This window comes from Protomyctophum bolini (assembly GCF_963924005.1).
Source record: "Protomyctophum bolini genome assembly, chromosome: 24".
In the NCBI taxonomy this organism is placed as follows: Eukaryota; Metazoa; Chordata; class Actinopteri; order Myctophiformes; family Myctophidae; genus Protomyctophum; species Protomyctophum bolini.
In genome coordinates this window covers 19,789,083-19,810,625 of record NC_137885.1, presented here as the reverse complement: position 1 = coordinate 19,810,625, position 21,543 = coordinate 19,789,083, and the positions used below count along the sequence as shown (strand labels likewise).

Below are 21,543 nucleotides of genomic sequence, written 5' to 3'. Positions count from 1 at the left end.
TGGGCGCAATTGGCATATGACAGATGGTTGAGAAAGCATCAAAAATACTATTCCAAAATGGGTTCAAGGAAGTGCATCCCCAGAACATATGTCCAACAGAGGCTGGCTCCAGATGACATCTTATACAAGTAGAGTCAATGTCAGGATAAATTTTAGATAGTTTTTCTCTCGAGAAATGCAAACGATGTACTATTTTGAATTGAATTAGGCAATGTCTAAGACATAAAGAGGTTGTATGAATACGCCTCAAAGAGAGTTCCCACAACTCTTCGAAGTGGTCCTTTAAGATAGACTCAAGTAATTAATGCGGGTCATGTTTGCATGTTTGTAAATGTAACAGCTGAAATCGGATATTAACCTGAGGGCCGCATTAAGTGATGGTGGGGGCCGCATGTGGCCCGCGGGCCACCAGTTGCCCATGTATGGCCTACTATACTGCATTACAAGCAGCTAAGAAAATGTGAGTCTGTGTTCCCAACAGCCAGTGCCCAATGCCGTTTATGAAAACCTATCAATCAATCCGACCCTCCAATCTCCATAATCCACTACCTGCGCTGACATTAACTGAACCAGACATACGGCCATGTCATACAATGTTATACTCAAAAGTCAAATATTGGACTTTTCCACAGTCAGAAATCCCTCGCATTCTCACAACGCCACTGAAAAATCAAAGCACATGCTTGGCAGGGACATCAGGCGGTTTTGATAAAAGCAACGAGCCGGGACATGACAAACAAAGGAGGCTGAATCGGCTCTTTGAAATACTTGCCGTGTTCTTTCTCCCGTCCTGTCCTCCAAGGATACGTCAGACTCCTAATGCCGAATTTACGCTCGTCATAGTATGGAAAATAGCAGATCTACAAGCTCACACCGTGTCGCTGAAGGGGCACGTTGCGTGCTTATAGATCTGCTATTTCCAGTCCACAACAGACGCCGTCCTACCAAAAATAATAATAATCGGGGCTTTCTGCTTGGTTGTTGAGAGAAACCAGACAAAAACACATCCTATTTCATTTACCAGACAAGACCCCGTTGTGAATCACACAGCTCATTTAAGAAGCTGGACAGAGCGTCTGGCAGTGTTCTCGCACTTGTAGATATTCTTTCACAGCGAACGTTTTTAACTCAAATATTTGCTTCTGGGGAGGTTCCTGGAACAAAATATTTTGAGATGGAGGTTGGCGACCAAATACATATAAATCTAGGGCTTATTGACATGAAAAAGAACCACTGACATAGAAACATAGGTTTTTCAGAAAACTGTTAGGATTTAGAAGACATTTTGTATAATCTAGTCTCAGGTCTTATGGGTTATTAATACATAAATGGCAAATGCTGCATTTATATAGCGCCTTTATCTAAGGCGTTTTACAGAGATTGTGCATTACATTCACCCATTCACACACACACACACACACACACACACACACACACACACACACACACACACACACACACACACACACACACACACACACACACACCGATGACAGAGGAAACCATGCAAGGCACGAACCTGCACATCGGGAGCAATTAGGTGTTCAGAGTCAGAGCTCAAGGATACTTCAACACTCTAGGGGAGCCCAGGTTTGAACTGGGAACCTTATATGGTTCCTATACGGTCACTCTACCCCTGAGCCACTGCCGCCCCCACATAGAACCTACAGTATAGTCAATCTGAAGGCATCACTGCATCGACATTTTTCACCATACACTTTTCAGTAAACCGAAACGGGAAAAATCACACCCGTGTGAACTGAGTGGTGCAACTCCCCTCTCTCCCCCCTCCTGTCCTCTCTCTTTCTCTCTCTCTCTCATTAGCAGGCAACAGTGCAGCACTAATACTATCTCTCTCTCTCTCTGTTTCTGGCACAACAGCGCCCGTACTGGTACTCATAGTCATATACTGGTGCTCATGGCCACATACATAGGTACATAGGTAGGTGAACGAACACATAGGTATAGGTGAACACGGACATTGCTGTTCCTTGGAGTGGTACATTGCACCACTCAAAAAGTGTGCCATTGTGTAAATGAAAAGGTGAGTAATTAAAAAATGGCAATAACCAGTGGTGCGTGATAATGTTAACGTTGTCTTAAGTAGTTGATATATGCCCTTTTCATGTTCATATTTACATAAGTTATCTGCAAGTTATCAGCTGCAGTGAAGGGTGAACCTAATGCTCTATATTTTGATAGCAATCATTGCTGTAAAGCCCAATGCAGGCTACACTATGAGCCGAAAAAGGTTTGGTTTGGGAGGACTCGATCGCCAAACCAAATTTAGTTTGGCTCTAAAACCTGCCCCCCACTGTGGTGTCGAGTGGTTCGAATCAGTGTTTAGTATCACTGGAGGCCCCCTCTCTTGCCCCGTCTCTCTCGCTCACTCGGTTCCTTGCCTCTCTCTCATGCTGTTAAGTTACAACATACTTACACCTATTTCCTGGGTAAAATGTGCAGCAATGGGAGGCAAAGGGACTTTATTGTGAAGGAGTGACAGGATACAGGAGTGGTGTTGTTGCTGTGTAATTGTCGAGACTCGGGTCGAGAGTGATGCCTGCGAAGTGAAACTGTCAAAACTATTTGTATCAATACAAGTTAAAATATGCCACAGACTCTTTCAAACGAGAGGGAGATGCACAAGCAAGACGTTAATCTTAAAGGTGGACGGACCATGGGCACAACATGTACTGAAAGCTCTGAGGAAAACTGTACAATGATCATTCATCACAACAACCTGGCTGTGAGTACTATAGCCTCTTTACCAGCTTGCCTGAACTGTACAGCTGAGCAATGTTATAATGGATACAGGGCATTGTCATAAAATGCACATCAACATTATGCACATCTTATTAGGCTACTCCTCAGCTCAAAGCTTGCATCAACAGAATAATTATGTCATCGACAAAACAAAACGTATGCTGCTGCTTCTCCAAAACATACAATATCTCCTCTCCCGCACTGACAAGAAATATGAAAACAGAGGAATCACTAAATAACTCATCAACCATTAATGTGGTTAATTTACCACTTAAACTGCAGTCATCTGTTGGCTCTATGCTTTGTGCGCTCCTGTTTCCCCCTCACGGTGAAGAGGCGCCCATAGTCTGTTAACCCATTCTGACCTGAGATCAGATTCATACGAGGTTTCCACTGGACACACACTGGTCTGATCAACCCATTCTGACCTGAGATCAGATTCTGAAAATGTCAGTCGACTCTTCGATTTTTCAAAAATAGCAGACCTACAAGCTCGTAGCGCGCCACTCGGTGGCGCGCTATGAGCTTGTAGATCTGCTATTTTTCAATAGCTAAAGCATAACATAATGCTAACACCAAAACGGGTTCCGATCAGAATGGGTTAATTAGCCTGATCAGGCTAGGGGTGCTAGCTACGGTTAATGAGGTTCATCTGCATTATACAGATGTGCCATTCCAACTCTTCATGCTTTCCTGATCTTTTCCTGAAGGTTTTCTGAAAATGCATGTTTTCCCTGCAGGTTTTATTCACTGATTAGCCTCGCTGATTCTACTGCTCTGCTACTAAGTGTCCAGCAGAGGAACTCTTATCTATTCAGGGAATCTGATTAGAACTAACATAATAACATGTTCTGACAATGCACTGACAATCTACTGAAATGCCAATGGCAGGACATGTGAAGTTCTCAAATGGCACATCTGTATGCATTACACAGATGAGATTAGTAAAACAGAAAAATCAGTCTAATGTAAAACAATGTATTTCACGTATTGATTCAAACCCTGGTCTGGGTGATTTTAAGCTTCTGGGCGACAGGCAGGGCCACTCTACATTATACATGCTGTAAGCATGTACAGTACTGCACTGCATGCCATGCTGTGTGAAACAGAACAACAGAATCTCCTTGAGGGATAATTCCAGACGATGGATTTTTGTTGTGTGACACCACTGTGTCGTGAGACTTGTGACACCGACAAAGCAACTGGGCTTAAAACGGTTTCGTAAACCATGTGGCTTCAGCTGCAGTTTACATCAGGTTTTACATGTTCAACAATTTAAAGACTTTAAAGAAACAAATATATACTATAAAGACTGGTCAAACATTGGCCACATAACATTGCCAAATAGTATAAGACAGAGGCAAACATTTTGAAGCTGACCTAAAAGCTGACAACGCCTCACAACACAACGTGTTTTTTTTTGGGGGGGGGGGGGGGGGCAGCCTGAAAAGGTTGAGAACCACTGCTTTACATGACGATAATCCCCCTCCTTTGACCAAGGCTATACGCGCCCCACAGCGGATGCCTGTTCAGCCGCATGTCTTTGCCAACATTTACAACCACAGACGGCCCTGCTTGCTTGGTGATGGGCCACAAGTCTTCTATCACTCACTCCATGCATAGCTTTGAAAAAATAATCACATTTCCATTTCTCCTCAGTAGTGTGTGTGCATTTTTTCCCCCTCCCTGACCGGTTCCAGATGGGCAACTTCCAGAGCTCGATAAACAAAGCGGGTTTTGGAGAGGAGGCATGCGAGGTACGGACCGTGTCATTTGCTTACAGATATGTGGCTGCCAGTCTTAATTGCCGGTGGTCAGGCCTGCAGGGCTTTGTTTTTCGAAGAGCGGTTTGACGTTCGCCCTTCTCAACTGGTACTATGGACAGGACACCGGACTGTAGTGTGCACAGTAAAAGCAAGGTTTCATGAACTCCCCACGAGAGATTTCAAGTGCACTACTGATTAAAAAAATTGGGTGGATGAAAGGCAGCCTATTATTATGTAATATAATAAATAAAGCATGCATGCACACACACACAATCTTTCTTCTATTCTTCTTATTTTTGCTTTGGTTTTTGAGGGATGTGTAATGATGATTGGGAAGTGTAATGATTATAGGGATCACTCATTTTAGGCACACTCTCACGCACGCACAACAAATGCTGTGTTGGCCCATGTTGACATGACTCAGTGTTTTTTGTGACATCCATCTGGCTTGTGTCCAGGTGATTTAACTCGGCTCAAACATCTCCAAATACGACCAGGCAAAGGTCACATCTCAGACAACGCGGTGTCCTTGGCAGGAACACATCAAATTAATGCAAAATGATCCTTAACTAATATCTTATTATCTAATTATCTCAATGACATTCAGCAAAACATGTGATTACTATCCCAGACCCTTCATTTCTACACAGTAAATCCTCCGTGTTCGTTTAAAGATTAGTGTGTAAATATCGACCCCCAAAAATTATATTAAATATAAAGATGGAGTGCAGCCAGTGATCTGTTTTGTATGTGTCTATGGAGTTAACATTACTCTATAATAGACCCCCAGGTGTGGTTAGAATATTCAAATATGTCTTCCCTGTGTATTCTTGGTTTCTTCCTGAAAGCTGAAAGTCTTTGAGTCAAAAGGCCCAATCAAAATACACCACTTTAGTGGGGGTGCATACTTAGTTTAGACTACCGGTAGTCATTGGTTATACATTTTTAGGTTTAGGTTAGGTTTAGGTGTGCTGCCTCGTGGGAGGTTAGGTTTAGGGTGAGGGTTTGAGATAGGTTGTAGTTGGACTAATGACTGGTCTAACCAATGACTAGTCTAAACCAAAAACTGTCTAAACTAAGTACTGCTAGGGCATTCACTTCTAGTCATTTTTACTAGTTGCCTAGTTTACTAGTTGTTTAACCACCTATTATGTAAAATAAATATTTAATATAATATAATATTTAAAAACTGTGTACATTGGTGACTATAACTATAATCTTCCTGATCTTGAGGCCTACAAAACCAGGAAAAAATAAAAACCTTTTTTTATCAACTAGTACCAGCAAGTTCAACTAGTGGATTTACTAGTCGACTAGTTACTCAATGCCCTAAGTACTGCACCCCTTTAGTGACATCATCAAGACACGACACAAAAAAAAGGGTGCAAACCGATTGTTGTTGTTGTTCTGTTTGCTCCTCGCATGTCAAAAACAAAAGAAAACATTACACTGATCCGCTCCGCCCAACCCAGTTCCTCTCCCGACCTGTGTGTGTGTGTGTGTGTGTGTGTGTGTGTGTGTGTCTGTGTGTGCACATGCATGAATGTGCGTGTGTGTGTGTGTGTGTGTGTGCACGTGTTTTCCGTGTCCAACATTCCTTCACACCTACTCGATCTCTTCACAGAGCGAGGTCTGTGGGTATCGATTATGAGGCTGAGTGGAGCGGGGGTGGAAAAAGTACTCAATTGTTTTACTTAAGTAAAAGTATCAATACTGCAATGCAGAACTACTCTGTTACAAGTAAAAGTCTGGAATTCAAAATGTTGAGTAAGAGTACAGAAGTATTCGCATCAAAATGTACTTAAAGTGCCAAAAGTAGAAAGTACTCACTGTGCAGAATGTGCCATTTCAAGTGTTCAAATGTATACAAATATTTTGAAAATAGCAGATCTACAAGCTCACAATGCGTCGCGATTAAGTACAGTATTTAAGTAAATGTACTTAGTTACTTTCCACCACTGATTATGAGGCAGAGTGAAGGTCAGTAGAAGGCAGAGGAGGAGGAGGAGGAGGAGGAGAGCTTTCTTATGGTGGCCCTCCTCGCATTTTTAACACTTGTTCCAAATTACAAGGCTGACCACAAAGCATGTTGAGGGAGGGGAGGGGGGGGGGGGGGGGAGCAAGCGCTGTGTATGCAGTGTTTGCATACACATATACTGTTCTCCTCCCAACCACTGACTTGCATTATACAAGCGTGCACACACACACACACACACACACACACACACACACACACACACACACACACACACACACACACACACACACACACACACACTCTGACCCCTTCACCCACCTCACTGACAGACTTCCCCCTCCCCTGCATTTAGGGGGAGAAGAACCACAAGTCACTGGCGCTCCGACCACAATTTTGATTTCATGCGGAGAGCAGACTGAGAGCAGAATTATTTTCCTATTAGCCTTGAGTTCTGTCAAAACAGAGTATCTTGTATCGGCCGGGGTTTGGACAGTCAATGGCAATTCAGAGCTCTCAGAGCTGAACTACTTCTTGGGGATTTTGTTGCATCCGAAAGCCAGCAGTTGTTCTTTAATATGTTTAGGAAAATCCCACGACCGTTGATTTTACATGACATGCGTTGTGTATCCACAACATCCGTGGTGGTTCCACGGTCTGGGTGAGTGACAAACAAACAAAACGAACAAGGGGGCTTCACAATCTTTTCCAAGCTTTTGGTTTTGACTTGTATATCTCTGGCCGTTGTCTGGGAGCATGCAGAACTGTGACTTTCCAACCCACGTGCTCCTTGCCAGTTAAAGTATGCAGCGCTTTCCTCTACAGAGATGAAGGTATGCTGGGAATTTTGTTGGAAATGTTGCACCAAAAAAAACAAAAAGAAGTCCTGCATTGTTACGCCTTTGAGTATCCTCTCTGTAACATAAATTAATACACCTTGTATTAATGTATGTTTATATTTATGTTTTCTTTCATGAATCGCATCCTCCTACAAACTGAATATATTCGAACTACAGCAGGATGAGCTAAATGGGACATTAGATGAGCCTTCAGCATAGCTTTCTGCAATGAACTGCATGGTTTTGTACTGCTGCTGGCCTAGTAGTGACTGGACACAGAATATAGTTCCATGGTTTTGTACTGCTGCTGGCATAGTCGTGACTGGATACAGAATATAGTTCCATGCATGTGACAGAGGGGCCAAAGTTGAATGAAAGTTGCGATATATGGATAGGAATAGGTCAACAATACAAGTGACGCTAGTTTTTTGTATTAATTTCTTTCTAATGCGTGGCCCCCAGACCCCCAACAACTGACTGGAACTACTTAATATGCACCAAAACCAGACCAGAACTCCCACCACGGGACTCAGGCAATCAATTAATTCCTTGGCAACCACTATATTCATAGCAAGTATTTCCTACAGCTTTAAGTCCAAAAGTCTGAACTAACGATTTAAGCAGCATGCATTATTAAAATGATAAACACATGAAAACATTACTACTGAAAGTACAGTACAACCCTAGCATAATAGCAGATTAAAGTGCAAACCAGTTAAAAAGAGTACTTTTGCCACCGCCTATGAACAACGATGATAGTAATGGGCTGTGATCACTGCCCTTGGGAAGGTTAGGCTAATGTGTTACACAGAGACACTGTAAGAAAATATGCCATTGAAAGAAATATACGGCCACCTTTCCGTAACAGTCCAGATGGTTTTAGTGCTGGAGTGCAACTCCCGAGTTATAGTATAGATAATTGGTGCTACTGTGACAAAGATATACCGGGATAAAATTATTCTGTCATTATTAACCTGTAATTAAGACATGGTATTCGCACTAGTGTAGCGGTTGCCTTTCATACAGAAGGTTGTGGGTTCGAACCCTGCCAGGGGCGTTCCCAACGTCAAATAAAATGGATTCAGATCTGAGTGAAGTCTCCTGAGGAGGCGCGTCTGAAGCCTGTCCTGGACAAATTAAGACATACTGTAGTATTGCGAATGTATCTACTTCATCCAACTCTCTGCAATTATTGTTGAGATTTGGCAGGTGAAAAACTGCAACATATAGGCCTACTGTACAGTATCCAAAATACAGAGGGGGGTCAAAAAGCTTAGAAGTAGGGATGCACCGAAAGGAAAATTCTTGGTCGAAACCGAATACCGAATATAGGAAACAGTTGGCCGAAAACCGAATACCGAATAGCCGAATACATCTTTGTTGTAAAGCTACCTGATTATGGCAAAAGACATGATTATGGCAAAACCTAACTTAAATAATAAACACTTATGGGTCCATTAAAAAACATTTAATTAATTGGAGGCTTTGTGATTAATTAATCTCAATGAATCACATTTTAATCGCATATCAATAGGCCTATTTGACCTGAGCAGTGAGATTTTTTTCTACATAAGCATAGGCAATAAAACAAGTAGTAATAAACAAAGGCGTTAACATTACTCTTACTTTTGAGTCAAAAGGCCCAATCGAAATACACCACGTTACATCATAAAAATAATCCCCTCTCCTAACCCCTCCCCCATTATCATACAACACACAGCTGTGGTCGAGGGAAAAATCACGGCACTCCATCTTTAAGAGGTTGGTTAACCAACCAACGAAAAACACTCCTTGGGCTTAAAACGGCCATAGCCATCATCACAAATGAGGTCAGCACATTTGGGCACATTATGGACAATTTTTAGTGTTTTTCGTGCAAAATGAATGCTTGGAATGGATTCAGAATCGTGAATAACCCCTCGTTTGACACGTTAAATACAACTTAAAGCATAATTCAAATTAGACATGTTTGCCTTAGGATGTTAATGGTACCCGACTTTCAACCCCTGAATTTGCCATGATCCAAAATGTATATAATTCACAATTCTTAATATTTTGGATCATAAAAAACCTTGAATGATTACTATTGCAATTTATTTTGGGTCACACCCCTTTTTAGCCTATCTGGTCTATCTGAGACATTGCAGTGCATATTTTAGTTGCTGGTTATATTTTAACGCCAAGCACACTGCGTGCACCCCTGCGGCTATAGTTCATGACCATGACAGGGTCGTGATACTTCACACTCTCGAGACCACCGCTCGCTCACAGACGCTGGAAAGAAATCACACCTCCGTCAACGTAAACATGAGAAAACGGACGCAGGCGATATGATTTAATGCAGTGTTAGGGTCATGCTTTTCTAGCCATGATTTGGCCTGTTTGCAATTATCACTACTAGGAGCTGAAGAGTGAATCAATGAGGACGCTGATGGATGGCAGCTGTGTGCCATTGACCATATTCATGTGGTGGTCATTTTGCTCTTACACTACACATGCAACCGCTTCTAATGTTATCAGCCTATAATCACGAGTATGTGCGTGATCAGGATGTTGGAATACAGCCAGTATGTGATAATCACACATACTGGGAAACGCGGCACGTTAGGGAGCGTTTGCTTTTTGTGACGATGACCATGACCATGACGGAGGCGCACCGTCTCTGGTGGCCTTGAGCCACATGAGGCACCGCCGAGCGAGTCGCCGTGCCGAGCGTTGCTGTAATGAGTGAAGTTACTGAGACAGGGGTCTTGTGAACGGTTGATAACGTGTATATAATGCAGTGATAACATATGAATCCGTCATACCATATAAGAAAGGCTAAACTAAGACAACAAACAAAACTAAGTTATCCGCCTATAAAACAACTTGTAAACCTTGTAAACGTCTCACCCTATCTCTAAGGGAGATGCGATACATTGAAGCTCTGAAAACGTTACATTCCTGCACTTCCACCTCAGATCCACCTCACTGAGCCCGATTTGACTTAAGCACGAGACGCCAGCGGCATAAAACAATGAATTCTGGACTTTGTACATTTCTAAATTACAGCATTCATACTTTTACTTATAAGTAAAACATTGGAGCACTTTTTCCACCACTGGGGGAAGCCCAGCAATACTGTACGAAATGTGATTTCAAAGCTGCCAGTCTGATGTAATTGTTCTCCAACAAGTGGAGATCATTATGCAGTTGCTTTTAGGTAGATGCCAGGATTTCCATCTGATAACAGGGTTACGGGGAGGGCTTGGCGGGGTACAGCTGATCCCAAGCCAGTTATTATAGGCCCAGACTCCCTCTCTCCCGCATAGTGCTGGGAGAAAGGGAGGATGCAGCTGCACGTCAAGGCCTTGGATCCGCGAGCACACGCACACACACACACACACACACACACACACACACGCACACACACACACACACACACACACACACACACACACACGCACACACACACACACACACACACGCACACACACACACACACACACACACACACACGAGCATAGAGAACAGGGAATCTGTTAAGTCAGGGCTTCCTGGCTCTTTCTAAACTGTAGAAATGTGATGGGTCATCATCTCGTGTCTTCCAGAGCTATACCAGACACACATCAAGTGTAACACTACGCAGAGAATGACAAAACCCGGAGCTGCACTCCAGCAGCAGGATCCCGGAGGTCCATGACCTTGACTCCTCACATCTTCTACGTCGTGCTCTTTTTTTTTCTACTTCTTCTCAGAGTGCCGCAGCTTCTGTGCAGTGACTGCATGATAATACTGTGAAAGGGGAGAGCGAGAAATGATGGCCTTTTGGTAATGCCGAAAAATTAAGGAATTATCCACACCCTATGACCCAGAACTTTCAAACTTACTTACAAATGAATGAAGGTATCTTTATGAAGGTATTAATGATGGTGTCTCATCCTCTAATCATTTTTGTTCCCAGTGCAAGTGCTCGTCCATTACTTTTTCTTCTCTTCTCCCGTGTCACATATTTCAAGATATAAATGATCCTCCAAACTGTCCGTCTGAATTATATTTTTAAAGTGAAGCAAACGCTTTACTTTATTGCAATTTCGAAGTCTTATTTTACTCTTAGTTTGTGACTGATTTCAGTCATGATTTATGGTGTGGGGCAGGCATGAAAGCCACACACACACACACACACACACACACACACACACACACACACACACACACACACACACACACACACACACACACACACACACACACACACACACACACAGTGTTTTACAATGTGTCAAGCTGGGAGGTTAAAGCTGCAATCAGGAACATATTTGAATGAATCTGTACAAGTTATATTGTATTTAACATACCACAGTCTAGTCACACTGCAAAGCGATTTGAGCTTGTAGATCAGCTATTTTAGCATTTTTTAAATTGAAATCATGATTTTTTTTTGTTGCTATTTTTGAATTGGAATCCTGGAAAAGTTATTTTTTTAAATTATTTCAAATGCATTTAGTTGTCCTTATGTTAACTTTGGGAACTTAAATGCAAATACATTGGACATAAAAAAGACAATAAAATATACTAGTCAATAGTCATTCAGCTACTAATATAATAAAACTAATTAAAGCGGGATCATCAATTTAACAGCAACAATATATAACTATTCCGATATTAACCTTCGGGCTGCATTAAGTACAGGTGAGGGGCGCATGTGGCCCGCCCCCCGGGCTGCCAGTTGCCCATGTATGCGCTAGGACATTGGTTGTCAAAGTGGGGTCCGGGGACCCCATGGGTCCTTGAGAGAGTTCCAGGGGGTCCCCAGCTAAATGATAGAAAGTTAGGAAACAAATGGAACCAAATGGACCCTCATGGTTCTGTAACTCAGAGAGTGTACAAATGGGTCCATTTGGTTCCATTTGTACACATAAGTGCCAATTTGGGGGTTCCTTCCTGAAGCTCATGAAGTGCAACTTCTCCTCTGGACGAGCAGAGATCGCCTCTTGACTGAAAATGTGGCCTATCTCAAGCAAGGAGACTGCAGGTTTGAATCCCAGGTTAGGTTACGGATTGTAGCTTTTAAATGCTGCATGGTTTTTCCAACAAACGCCTACCCCGAGCAGGAATGTTAGTTTCTACAAACCCTACAGTATGTTCATATCCGAAGGACTTCACATGGGATCCCCACCGCAAGTTTGGAAAAGATTTTTTATAGGACATAACTTTAAAGATCGCCAACTATTCAATGGAGCCCATCCCATCCTGCAAAAATGGGGGGGAAAAAAGAGAAAACATACATGATATCTATATATATATATATATATATATATATATATATATATATATATATATGCACGTGTTTGTGTGACTGTGTGTGTGTGTGTGTGTGTGTGTGTGTGTAAATGTATGTTTCACAAATACATTTAACATATTATGGGGCATTTAAGATATATTTTAAGTGAGAGTGTGTGCAACATATTTTTGTTGTTGTTTGTCGTTTGTTGTTGCTGTGCCATGCTCTCTAAAGTACCATTTAGAAGATTTCCTGAAATTTCGAGACCAACGTTTCCATTCCTGCAAAGTAATTTCAACTCAGACTGTTACCAGGAAATCATGACGAAAATCTGATGCTTCCTTTCAGCACCGATTTGTTCTAGGCTCGTTAGATAAAAGGATGTGGTGAATTACAGCTGTTTACTTGTCATTTGATGTGGAAATAAAGTCCTCCTCAAACCACGGGAACATTGCTACTGCTGTCCTACGGAATAATGCACAAACTCCCCCCCCCCCCCCCCCCCCCCCCACACACACACACACACACACACACACACACACACACACACACACACAAGTACCAGATGAAAATAGACAGGAAAGAATGCTACATGCATTTTTAAATGTCAACGTATCACAAGAAATGGGGTGGAAACATTGTCCACGTATGATGTGCATTTACCTACATGCATAAACCTTTGACTGATTCTTTGCAGGTGGGGCTGCACTGGATGTCCTTTGGCCCACTGTCAAATGTCAGATCTTAATCAGATGAGATTTTGTATGCAGTATCCCGAGCAGTGGATACAACTTGCATGCTTCATCAATACTTTTCCGAGAACAAGACAGAAAAGGAGAGAGAGCGAGAGAGAGAGAGAATGAGAGAGAAATTGGAAAGAAGCAACACAAAAGCAGAGTAAACTACAATGCTATCTCCCTATAGAGAAGACAAACTATGCACCCACTGCACACAAAATGAAGTGGAAACAGATACATTTCCTAACCATCTTTCCACTGTACCAAGATATCAGAGACACATACTTCCCACAGATTACAATCACCCACGAAGATGTTGAAAACATGACCCTCCCATATCTGCAGGGTGAAGTACAACAATAATGTGCAAACACAGCAGCACGATTCATGAGCTGCCGTGATAGGAGAAGGATATCAAATGGAACACAACCACTCTAAAGACTAATCATTGTGGGTATTCCTGCACTATCTCCATCGAGTGATCTCGGTACATAGAAATTGATTCATTGGAGATTCTGACTTTCAATTGTAAATACATTTAGTTTTGATTGTGTTGTTCCACTTTTTGCTTTGGCAATGTAAACATATGTTTTGTAGTTCCCTTTGAATTGACAATTGAGAATTAAGGAAAATCACCTCTGCCTCTTTCTTCAATCCACAGTGTCTGCGTGAGTCGCAGGTGCGTGGTTGACCCTTCGAAAACAATAACCGCGGGTCACGCCAAAAGACACCGGTCTCCTGCCAAAAGACACTCTCCTCCCCTGCCAACAGAATGAGAGTTCCAAAACACAAGCCGTTCCAGTCCAGACGCCGGCCCGGTGGATGATCCCACCACAGACACTGTGACACTAAAGCAACAACACGCCTACAAGTGCGTGCGCAAAAAAACCCAACATACATAACCCGAATCCAGAGCAGACATATCATCAACAGCCCTCAGAGGAATTATCATCCAATTTGATGAGGGCAGCTTACACCTTGCCAGTGTTGTGTTGTGAGTGACGTGCCACTTACCTTTCGCCGGTGTGTGCCTTTGTGGGTGTGTCTGTGTTTGTGTGTGTGTGTGTGTGTGTGTGTGTGTGTGTGTGTGTGTGTGTGTGTGCGTGGTGGTGGTCGCAAGTCGGAAATATCACAGGCGTCAGAGAAGTGTGTGTGTGACAGGACAGGCAGCAGAATAGAAGAACTACGGCTCCAGTTATAGGCTTTTTATCTGCAGGTGGGCGGGGCCGCCTACTGAAGGCTTCTGTGAGAAGGTGGACTGAAGGAGGAGGAGTGGGAAACTTCTGGATCTGTGTGCGTGTGCGTGTGCGTGTGCGTGTGTGTGTGTGTGTGTGTGAGAGAGAAGAGAAGGCCACAGAGCCATACCGGAGGAGGGGAGTGACACAGTGACGGAGCAGCAGGCGACCTGCAAGAGAGGCAGAGAGTGAGAGAGAGTGAGAGTGAAGTTTTCACAAACTTTTTAGCAACACAGCACAACAACAATACAGCAGATCCAAGTCATTTGACTTGGAGCTGAGAGTGCATTCTTTGCACGCTCGTAGCTTAAAGGCAGGGTCTGTTCTCTTGGCCGTGGCTGAGAAAGCTCAGAGAAAATCTCGAGGTTTTCATCAGCTAGCCCGTGCGCAGGGGCTATACGGGTTGTGCTGGACAGCTTTAGTGTGTTATGGGTAGTATGTATGTACATAACCCATAGCCCAGCCCAGGCTGCATGCAGTATACATGTACAGTTATTTACTTCCACAAGCCTTGTTTGTAAAAACCGAATCGTCTGACTTGATAATGGCTCTGAAAAATAATTTATACTTTTCCAAAAAGTCTTCGCTCGGAGCTGCAGAGAAATCTAAAAGGGGGGGGGACCCTAAGAGGGGACGGTTCAGTGTTGTTTTCCTTCTCTCAACAGCTGGTTTGTATTTTATGTGTTGTGCTTTAGTTTTTTTCTTTTCGCTTTTTCATCCCGCTCTCGCTTTTTCACTTTATATGTTCTACCCATGCTGGTGTTTTTATGAAGAAAACATTTTGATAGTCAACCACCCTCGATTAGTCTCCACTGTTGGGGGGGGGGGGGGGGGGGGGGGGGTAATTGCTGCTTGTTAAAGTAATTTGCCATGCAAATACTAGTACACACTGGTCACTTTGACACCGGTATAACCCCCAGCCACCTGCTTTGCAGTGGTGGAAAAAAGTACATTTGTTATTAACTTAAGTAAAGTATCAATGCTGCAATGTATAAATACTCTGTTACAAGTAAAAGTTAAGAATAAAAAATATACTTAAGTAAAAGTACAAAAGTATTAGCTTCAAAATGTACTTGAGTACCAAAAGTTTAAAAAAAAATAGTTTTGAAATCTATAAAAGAATCTTTTGGAAATACACGATCTACAAGCTCACAATGTGTCGCTCTAATAACAAACAAAAATTTTTTATCTAGTGGAGTAAAAGTACAACATTTGGGTCAGAGATGTAGTGGAACTAGAAGTAAATCTATTGGAATTTAGAAAGAGAGTGTACATTTACTGACTACTGACCTTTTCTGTGATGGCGAACAAAATTACATTTAGCAGAATAGGGATGTGTAAATGTGTCCAAAATGAAAATCGATTTGTATAAATAAATATTAACGATTAATCGTTTGTTTTGTTTTTTTAATAAACCCTACAAATAAAAAGTTCTTCCCCCCAAGGGGTACCTAAGCCAAAAAGGTTTGGGAACCCCTGATGTAGATGGTTAACAATAATTTTAACTCTCGAGAGTTAATGAGGGTCCATTTGGTTACTAACTCCATCTTTTGGATGAGGACCACCTGGAACCCCCTAAAGGACCACTGGTTGTCCCTGGACCTGTGTTGAGACAATTGATCACCATAGCAACCCCGGCCTGATTAGGTGAATTCCTCCAAACCTGTATCTTGATTGGAGTCACACACTCAGTCACTCACACTCCTCTGTCATGCAGCTACACAGACACATCCCAGGCACACTTTGGTAGGACTATAGCCCTGTCCTGTTTGGATGACAATATTGCCTTTCCAACAGATTTTCATTAAAAAGAAGGAAAAAAAACGATAATCGATTATTCATTTTAATAATCGATTTCGGGTCCTATTAACGATTATCGATTAATCGGACCCATCCCTAAAACAAAGTGGATTCTTCTCCCAAATCAATAATCAGCACACATTTTCTTTGTACAGTATATTGGCACAGTCTGCTTTGTTTGTATGACGTTGAAAGTGAATTGAATCACTATACCTGTCCTGCAGTTACTCGATCTTATCTGTCGCACAGCAGCAGCAACAGATTAAGGATGACGTAATAATGCTATGTATGCCCAGGTAGTGATACAAACCCACAGTTCTACCAAAGTTCAACATGGCTTTGAGTGGGCGGTGGTCCAATCCCCCTTGGTATTTTATCTAGCACAGTGCAGAGGGAAAGCTGATAGGTGGGTCCCGCACACAGTGCGTGCAGGGGAAAGTTTCTGCTATAGGATCTGATCCATGGCCAGGGGCAGGGCCAAATTAGCCAGTGGGGCTGTGGCCCAGGGGCCCTTGGCTCTCAGGGGCCCTTCGGGGAAATTGGACCGTGCGGTACTGGGTTTCATTGGCCGTTGATTTAGTTAAATTTAGGATAAAAGATAATGTTTTGGGTCACGGGCTGAATGGTTTGGGAACCACTGGTGTAGGGGGTACCTGGGCCAAAAAAAGGTTTGGGAACCCCTGCTCTACAACAGCATCAACATGTCGTGACGTCCCCCATAGAGGCCCCGGTCTGTTATTCTGCAGCGGAGCACGGCAGAGAGAACGATGAGGGGGACGGACAGCTGTGTGGAAACACTGACCTCATACGAGCAGAGCTCGGCCTCCACTCACTCTGCGTTATTAACCTGCAGCTCAGATCTCACGGCCAAGTCACTGCACTTAATGTCCAGCGCAACACAGAACCTTGGCGAGGCTTGTTATATTAATTGCCGCTTTCCTGTTGTCCAATCAGCGTACTTTTAATCTTGAGGTCGGGCAGCTAATAGCAATTGGTCTTAGCTCCTCTGTAATGCAGTCAGGTGCGTGGGCTGCTCGCAGCGTTTGCACAAAACACGCATGCCTAAAAAAAACACAGTTTTGGTGCATGCTGCATGTGACTGTATGTGTCGTGTACCCACAATGCATCATGCTCACGCACAACCAAACATACTCAGGAACAAATCGGCGCTCTGCCATTCAAGCCATGCGAGATAAAATATCCAAAAGCATTCCAAATTATGTATTACTCGGAAAAAAACTGAAAATGTGGTACAATCATACAAAGTGGGTAACACACACACACACACACACACACACACACACACACACACACACACACACCAGTTGCTTCTGGACCTTGTCCAACTTGTGTTAACTTGACGACTTGACGTTAATTTTCCTAACAACTTGAGGGAACCCAGAGTGACCATGATGACAGGCTGCGCAGGCATCCAAAATGCAGTACTGTAAATCCAATCATTGTAAATGTAATCAAATTATATGGCGGAGAGAGAGACAACGTTGCCAAGTGCCCCCCGCCCCCCCCCCCCCCTCGACACAAAAAAGAATGCTACAAAACTCATAAAACCACCATATTAAAGAGAAATGGGGCCTGAAGTGAAAACACATCCTCCAGAAAACAAAACTATACGAATCCAGTGAAAACAAAGCAACAGACGCCAAAGCAACGAATGGTTGGTCGAATCAACAGTATTGGAAAATGTACCCAATTTTACTTAAGTAAACGTATGAATACTGTGATGTATATAAAATACTCTGTTACAAACGAGTTAAAGTCCAGAATTCAAAATCTAATATTGGCATGGAAATGTACTTAAAGTACCAAAAGTAATAGTATACTCATTATGCAAAATGTCCCATTTCAAGCATTCAAATGTAACACTTGAAAATAGCCTTGTGAGCTTGTAGATCGTCTATTTTCAAATGCATATAGGGCCGACGTTAAATGGTAAATGGTGCATTTATATAGCGCCATTTATCCAAGGCGCTTTACATTCACCCATTCACACACATTCACACACCGATGGCAGCGGAAACCGTGCACATCGGGAGCAATTAGGGGTTCAGAGTCTTGCTCAAGGACACTTCGACACTAACTCTGGGGGAGCCTTGCTTCGAACTGGGAACCTTGCGGTTCCAATCCGGCCACTCTATCCCTGAGCCACTTCCACCCATGTGTTCCCCGTTTCCCGTTGGAAGAAAGGCGATGCTCCAGAGTTTATACTGTATATTGGTCCAAACTGGGGGCCTGTGGGCCAAATTTGATTTCCCACAAATGTATTTTGGCCAAAAAATGGGGGTTAAATGGCCATGCGAGGAGTGAGTGTGGAGGGATTTATTATTTACTTGTTACGTACTGTACATACGAGGCACGACCTCTGAACAGCGGTGGAACATTATATTTATAAAAACAACGTCAATGACAGTATTTGTCGGCACCGGGAAACCTTTACCACCCACGTCACACGTCAGGTCCAAAACCAACTGTGAGTTTTAGCAAAACCTCCATGCCCTATAGGACCAGCAGCACTGAGAGATCTATGTCCTATAGGACCAGCAGCACTGAGAGATCTAAACCTCCATGCCCTATAGGACCAGCAGCACTGAGAGATCTATGTCCTATAGGACCAGCAGCACTGAGAGATCTAAACCTCCATGCCCTATAGGACCAGCAGCACTGAGAGATCTATGTCCGTGGAATTCAACTATAGGGTTGCCTACATTACATAGTGAGCTGTCATACAGTATCTCATTCAGGTATACTTTTGTCTTTTTGGACTTGAAACCTGACATGGACCAGAGTGATTTATATAACCCGTACACTGGCACCCCAAGGCTGCAGGGGCTATACAGAACCCTGCATGGCACCCTTGGGGTTTCCATTCTATCTGAGCGATACATGCACAGTATATATACGGCTGCATGCTGTTAAGAACATTAAAAGTTTCCAGTTACTCATGTTGTAGCCATAAGAGAGATTAATGAAAGAAAGGAAGGACAGAAGGAAGGAAAGAAGGAAGGACGAATGGAGGGAAGTCAAACAAAGTTAAATATGGGCTCTCTGTCACAGCAGGCGTACTGTATAATAAAGCACCTTTAGCCTTCTGTTCATATCAAGCACCTATTTCCATGCAGCGGAATCTCAGTTGTTGGTTTTGGCTGCCGAGGGACGCCTGCGTGTTCGCCCAGGGCCGGTCAGAGCATTTCATAAAGTCACAGTCGAGTCACATGACTCCCTCCCTCTGAAAAATGCAGATGGTCCCCTTATTCCAGAGCTCAGTTAGTCGAACGACCGCGGTCGCCGATCCTGCCAATTTTGTGACCGAGTTTGAAAGTAAAAGCCTCATGTTTTATAGGCCCTCAGGGCTCGCTCTTGGTTAGACTTCTCAAATGTTGCACGGTAGCTTGAAAACTGCAATGTGCGCCCGACGCTCTCCACCTTTGAGTAGTGTTCTAACTGATATTCTATTCAAGGATTATACTTCAGGATCACAAAAAATAGAATCTGCCGCAGTGAATCCGCCGCGGTGCAACTTATGCTGCATGGATTCAGCGACGGCTCCAGAAAATTGTGACTGGGGGACTATGGGGGGCTGGCAATTTAGAGGGGGGCTAATGGTTTTTGATTTACATAGAAGCCAGTCAATAGAGTGCAGTCATTCAATCATGACGACACCAGGCCCAGGAAATAATTCCCAATGCATTTTCCCCATAGACATTTCAAAAAGTATTTATTTAAAGACCTTTTAAGCGTCGGACAAGTCAACTCGAGTCGTGACAAATCATGACAACAAACACAATATTTTGGACCAAACAAATAATTACAAAGAATAAAAAACAACAAAAAGTGTTGTAACCTGCCGTTTCTTTTCTTCTAATTATTTGTTCGGCCCAAAACATTGTGTTTATTGTCATGATTTGTCACGACAAGAGTTGGCTTTGTCCGCGGCGTAAACGTCTTTAAATAAATACTTTTTGAAAAGTCTATGAGGAAAATGAACAGGGAATTATTTTCCGGGTCTCTGGAGGGGGCGGGACTGCGACCCTCTATTGGGTTTGTGGTCAGGGGGGGCTTAGGGGAGGAGGGCTAAGCCTCCACCAGAGGCCCCCCTGCATGGATGTTACGTAAATCTTCATTTCACGGGACAAATCTCAGCAGAAAAGAAGAAAACAAAACCAGCACCAGCACACAAACAGGCTAACAGCACAATGAAGGTCGACATCAACAATGAGAAGTTCATTATATTAGTCCAACAGTACCCAAAATGGCGAATAAGCCCTTTCCTTTTGCATGCATGTTTTCATTTTACCGTCCTGCCGTCATTTCTTTCTTTCTACATGCCGTCAAGCAGGTGGTGCCGTTTGAGCCTAAGCCCATGTGAATGCAGCATTAGCCCGTGTTCTGGGGATGGAGGTGATATTACTCCTACAGGCTGAGCCAGCATGTTGGGCAGGAGGAGTAGGACGGAGGCGATATACATCCTGCCGGTGGGGGCTCCTCACTGGCAGGTGAGCCAGTGGGATACAACAGCAGTGACAACACACAGAAAAGTCAGTGTGTGGGAAGGAATGAGCCGGCATGACAGGTAAATTGGGGGGGAAAGGAGGTAAAAGCTAAAAACAACATACACAAGCCCATTCATTACATTGCTTAGTCATCTTATATTGAAAAAATTTACGATAGTTCAGATCGGCAAGTCATAGACCGTGACGTTCCACACTGTGCTTTCTGGTCCTCATACGTCACTGGTTTACCCTTTGCATTGATCCAGTTCAACATACAAGGTGGAAGCTTTGTATGTCCCATATTGGCATCACTACTATAAGACTGGTGTGCATATAGCATCCTCGTGCACAGCATCCATTTACACACAAAACAGTTCAAAAAGTTGAAATATAATGTAGAGATACCGTACATGCTTTTAAGTCTGACATGCTTTGTTTTGTAAGTATACCTGTTAGTCCGCAGCACTGAATACAACAAATCTTTATCGCTGGCAAACGTCAAGGGACATTTTTTTTTTTTTTAAAGGGACATTTTTATTTATTAACCTGGCAGAGGCCGTCACAAACTGAACAGTGATGACAGATCTATTCCTCTGTGTCCACCCATTAGTCAAAAAGGCCCTCTATTAATCATAAGCACATTTTTGGACTTATGGA

The 21,543-nt window shown here is 43.1% G+C and overlaps 1 protein-coding gene across 1 annotated transcript in view; it reads right to left on the bottom strand.

The window, feature by feature from the left end:
• Nucleotides 1–14,501, bottom strand: part of LOC308311540 (uncharacterized protein) — a 30,563-nt gene extending 16,062 nt beyond the window's left edge. Inside the window, exon 1 of the mRNA XM_080758275.1 lies at nucleotides 14,358–14,501. The gene's annotated coding sequence lies outside the window, so the exon portion shown is untranslated. The remainder of the gene's footprint in view (nucleotides 1–14,357) is intronic.
• Between the last annotated feature and the right edge of the window lie 7,042 nt (nucleotides 14,502–21,543).